The following is a 6,069-nucleotide window of genomic DNA, read 5'->3' as shown; positions in this document are numbered from 1 at the left end:
GTCGGCTTTAACGCGACGCACGCACATCGCAGCACGCCAGACGACGCGCACGTTCACTGAAATAATAGAATTTCAGTTTGGCATTCTTTACTTTGTATGAAGAACAAACATTTGAGTTCAACTTTTGACAAAATCTCAAATTTGAATTCTGGATTGGACAAACATTCTCTTCGTTCACTTCTTTCTTTTGTTTGCACTTCTGTACTCCAAAATGTAAGACATACATGTTCATTTCGATACATCACTGGTTCTTTAAATTCTATTTTTTGCACCGAGTAGTACTGATAGGTATTAATTTTCTGCAACTTGCAATATATAGGCAATTAAGTTTGTTCTAAAGTTTGTCTCGGTTCAAAGTTCAGTTTTGAAGGAGAAAACAATATATTTTATGTGAAAGGTGAAATGAATTCTTAACAAGCTGGAACAGAAAAATATAACTTTTCATCAAATGCTCGTGTAGCATTCTATAGTTCTAATCTTATTAGAAGAACGTATAGCAAAAACTTTAAATATTTGTTGATACTCTATAGAATGTACTCTTCGCCCTTTTGACACTAACTTCATTCCGAGGAAGCCATAATCATATTCATTCTATTTGTCACCGTTAACTATATATCTTGACAATATGTTTGCACGCTTTCTATTGACGAATTGCAAATCATTGTCAAAACTGCGGATATTCTTTTTTTCCCTTTCCTTTTAAACCTCAGTTGCACATTCTAATTCTTGCAAAAACATGTATAGACAAAATAAGGAAAACAGTCCCTTGTTAGAAATGTTGAAAGAGATAAATCCATCTGTCCATACAAGCGTATATCGACATGAAATGACCATCTCCTTTCTTTTTAAGTAGCTTAATGCATTAGCAAAAAGCCACTTTCCTTTCTCTCTAAATAAACCAAGACTTAATCAATAGATGTTCTGTTCCGTCTCTAAACAGATCAAAAGACAAAACTTTCCTCATCGGTGTGGTGCTTTTCACATGTTCTTTCGTTCTACATCATTACCTCTTCTATTCAAGAGACCTACCTTTAAAGGGATAGTTGAGTTCTGTTTTCAGACCGCAAATGCCTTCAAAGTGCATGGTTATTGCTTTTATTCTTATCTATGACATTTATAGTGCCCTTTTAGAACCTAAAATTGCTATTAAGGTAATTTTAGACTCCAAAATGTGTGAAATTTAGCCAGTACGATCATACCAATTCAGCTCCACTTTAAACAAATCCGGTGACCATTAATTAATTATTTGATTAAAAATAACAATACATGGGCCGGCTGGTTGTGCGTAATATAACCAACACGGAAATGCCAACAAAAAAGCCAACATCGGCATTGGCCGAAATACGACGTAAAAGGCGTTATTTCGTTTTTCCAACGGTTTTTTCAAATATTTCTAAATATCTAATATTTGTGGTGGTACACAAGTTTTAGAAATCGTTATATTTCAGCCGTCTCTGAACCGATTTTGATCAAACAAAGATGATTTTGTCATTAAAATGTTATGTTCTTTCAAATCTGACACTCAGTATTTCATTATCTCACACACAAAAAAAATGTGTGTAGCGCCCTCTGCAACAGAACTCAACTATCCCTTTAAAAGGATTAAAGGAAAGAAAAACGTACATACGCTATTTCAGAAGGAAAAAAAAGATTGAATAGGGTATAATTACCGAATTTTAGACGTCTTATGCCACCCGCACGAAAATGTTTGGCGCTCTTTCGAGTACAACAAAGTAAAACTCGAGTTTCAATCTTCTATATTCTTTTGTCCTTAATATCTGATCAAGAATTCTGTCTAGGGCTGTATAATTGATTTGACTCCGTCGTTGTTTGTACAATAAGTATTCTCTCTCGATTAGGTACATTGTTTTCCATGTTATGGTCTCCTTAACATCATTGTGACACACGTTTGCACGAGGTCACTGTGTTTCATTCTCATGCTCATGTCAAAAATTGTTCATTCACATTCCTATGCACACGTGTGTTTTCTTCTCAAAACTTAAATCCTTGCCACAAACATCATTTCCTTCCGATTGAACTTACTTTAGTAGGCAAACAAAGTAATGGCTCAACCAAATCTAGGTAATCTTATGATTGATGATGACATTTCGATCACCAGCAGTATGTCTTTGTTTTTGTTTTTTAATTTTTATTACAACAAATAACTCCTACCATATTCAAAATCTTTATGTCGTTCGGTGATATTTCCAAGCTAAATTGAGATAGAAAATAGACTTAAATGCTTGTTTAGCATGTTTAGTTTATTTGAATGCGTTCATTTTAGGCAGGGAGGCGACATAACTCCTTGTTTCAGGTAAAACTGTGTATGAATCAAGTATGGAAGGCCGAGTAACAACCTTCTCTAATTCTAAGTTGGAAAAGTTTCTAAGGTCGAATAATGGTAAGTATGGGAATAACTAATGTAGTATGTATTTATTCTATCCATACTACATGTTTCCCGAAATTATCATGGGATTTATGATTTGAGAAATGCACCATTGATATGCTAAATCCGAAAACTAAGTACACGATTTTGTTCCATGCATTTTATCAATTTTGGGGGATTATTTCTTTTAATTGTAATTTACATGATTGAGGGCATACATTAGGGAAGGCAAGATGAGGGGGAGGGGAGGGGGCTAGTGATATAATTATGCTCGCAAATATCATGTAGGCTATATAAACGGAAATTGTTATGACAATGAGAGGGGGAGGGGGAGGAGGAGGAGTAGGAGGTGGTGGTGGTGGTGGCGGGGTGAGGGGAGGGGGAGGGGGAGGAGGAGGAGTAGGAGGTGGTGGTGGTGGTGGCGGGGTGAGGGGAGGGGGAGGAGGAGGAGTAGGAGGTGGTGGTGGTGGTGGCGGGGTGAGGGGAGGGGAGGGGGAGGAGGAGGAGTAGGAGGTGGTGGTGGTGGTGGTGGCGGGGTGAGGGGAGGGGGAGGAGGAGGAGTAGGAGTAGGAGGTGGTGGTGGTGGTGGCGGGGTGAAGGTAGGAGAACGAGGTAGGGTTGATGATAGGTATATACAAAGTGGTGGTCGAGTGATCGATACGTGTTGTTCCGGATTGATATAGCGAACACCTAAGTATGATTCATGAATTTGTTATAGGATCAAATCGATCGATCGATATCAATGAGGCATGAAGAGACTCTGAAAGAGGAAATGTGATCACAAGAAAAACAGAGTAAAACAAACTAATGATTCAACATCATGGTTGGTCTCTTTAATCTCACTTTCCCTTGCCGGAAATCCTATAACCGTTTATGAGTTTTGCTTAGAAAAGCAAAAAAAGAAGAAAAAAGTGCAATATTAGGTGGAACATAATGGTAGACAGACGAGAAAAATATAAATCTCAGGTATAACATATAGCCGATCCACAAAATTGTTCTTGGTTGTAAGGTATGTGTTGTCATTCAGACAACACTTAATAAGACGGTTAGAACATGGATGACCAGACCACAAATTAACCGACCCTTGTGCCAAAAGCATCGTGGAAAACCCCCGTTAACTCCCTAAAACTAGTCTTTTCCTTGGTAGGGATACCTGTTTTAGGATAATATTCCAAAACTGTTTTTGCAAAAACTCACTATATCAGCGAGGCAAACCTTGTCAATATAAGTGCATGATTTACTCTGCAATTTTAAATTGAGAAGAGAATAATTAAAACAACATAAGGTACAACCTAGACGTGCACCATCATGACGATAGTATGTATAAAGATGTCACTTGCATACAAGGTTTATGTTCAAACGTCCCAATATTCAAGTTGATATTTAAAGGAGGAGTCAACCCTAACATTAAGCTGGTTTTAGTAGAAGCAGAACATGAGAGAAATAGGCCAGTGGAAGTTTGAGTAAAAACTGAATACAAATAATAAAGTTGTGAATTGTTGAAGGTGCGATCAATCAAACACAAATTGGCAACTATGTGACGTATCTTGTGAGCTCACCTCCCCTTTGCCTACACTAAAAACCTTCAAATATCTATATATTCCCTTTAACAAAATATTCAATCATACATTCACCCTAAATAAAATGAATGCAAATATGTTTTTTTTTGTTATACAACCCTCGTATGAAACAAATCTATTCCGTCATCGATAATTAACAACATGAAAGTAATGTCTGTACAGAGCAAATTGGAGAGGAGCTCGCACATATTATACTTAATAAGACAGTATATATATATATATATATCTCTATGAGCTCGCATGATACGTCAAAGTGTTGCCAATTTGTGTTTCACTGATGACAATTTGAAAAATTTATAACTTTTCTACCTTTAATCGGATTTTGCTGAAACATTCACTAATTTGTGTCTCTCTTATTTTCTGCTTCTCCAAATTTATATCAGGGTGGGCTTCCCCTATAACGTAAATTCATTAGTTTAACGTGATATTATAATCTGCCGTTCCTGCACATTCTTTTTTCTGTTCGACTTTGGGAAACTTAAACATGGGACAGGTGCTCCATGCATTAGGATACTAGTAGAGTAATGTATTATCCGGTAATTTACAAAAATAGTTGACACGAGGACTAATTTTAGCGGGATTCTAACTGTCAGAGATACCAAATGGTCAAACGGTCAAATTCACGATTTAATATACTTTATAGATTCGAAGTTCACAAGGTCATTCAGCTCTTCACTTTTAAATGTCTTCTTCTGTTTTTCTTTGAGTAAATATACTTTCTATCCAGGTGAACTGAGTTTCACTTACCTTCTTTCCTCTTCCGTTTCCTTCCATCCACAGTCAAAGCCTTGAATCGTTCAAATGGGGAATCCTATCACAAGCACCACGACCGATATCAAAACCAGTTACATTAATATCATTTTAGAGTGAAATTAATTCTTTCTAAATCTCATACAATTTAAAATGTGACACACAAATGAATTCATAAAGCAAATGAATTTGTAAAGGCCACGAAGTACTTTGTCCTAAAAGTTCATCGTTTGGTCGTTTGGTCATACAGTCCTCTGGATATACCATTCATGCATTGGCCGACTTTTCCTAGCATAGTAAGGGTAATTGCTATATAAATATTAGTAACGACATGGTGTCAATCCTGACGGGTGTCTTTTTTCTGTAAATATAAGATAAATACCTTTCATGGTCAATTCTACTGCTGAGAGAGAGAGAGAGAGAGAGAGAGAGAGAGAGAAGGAGAGAGAGAGAGAGAAAGAGAGAGAGAGAGGGAGAGGAGAGAGAGAGAGAGAGAGAGAGAGAGGAGAGAGAGAGAGAGAGAGAGAGAGAGAGAGAGAGAGAGAGAGAGAGAGAGAGAGAGGAGTTATTTACTTAGTCTTTTAATGTTTTTGTTTGATTTTGTTTTAACACGTTTCTTTCTTTTAATGGTCTCCCGAATGGTCTTACTCAATAATGTTTATTTAAAAAAAAATTGATTTCTTGCAAACAATTAGTATCCCCTAACTTAACAGTTTCGTAAATGATGTCAGGCAATACCAAAAAAAAAAAAGGAAAAAGAAATATAGAACGATGTAAATCATAACGTATCTACTAACATAAAAATAAATAGAAACACTTACAAAGTTCAAAGAGTTCACAGGTTACCACTGTCAAATCGAGTGTGAATGAACGGGTCTGTGTTTTATATAGCACCCTCTCAATATGTATCAGATGTACAAAGTGCATGACTCCTCAGTCTTTCCTGAAACACTTAACCTAGAATCAAATTTACCGTATATAGTCAGTGGTGTCTTTCCCAACTAACTCTTGATCTATTTTGCTAAATGCTGTGGTTAAGTTTGTTGTAATTTTAGGTCTTTCCTAAAGGTCGATTTCGTGTAAAAAGTCATCTTTCAAACATATCTTGTTGACAATGTGATAAGAATGTTTTAGCGTATAATTATCAAGGCGGGGTAGGTTCTAAAAAGACAATACGAAAAAAACCCAATATAAAAACAAACAAAAACGAAACGAAACGAAACGGGAAGAAATGAACAAATAGAGACATGACAAGACAAAACGAAAAAAACAACAAAAAAAAAAAACAACATAACCAAACCAATATGAAAATGGCAAAAAAGTATTCGTCATTAAATCTAAATTGTTTTAGGT

Source organism: Strongylocentrotus purpuratus, unplaced genomic scaffold, assembly GCF_000002235.5.
Source record: "Strongylocentrotus purpuratus isolate Spur 01 unplaced genomic scaffold, Spur_5.0 spur5_contig_870, whole genome shotgun sequence".
Taxonomy (NCBI): Eukaryota; Metazoa; Echinodermata; class Echinoidea; order Camarodonta; family Strongylocentrotidae; genus Strongylocentrotus; species Strongylocentrotus purpuratus.
Note: the sequence above shows the minus strand (reverse complement) of the source record.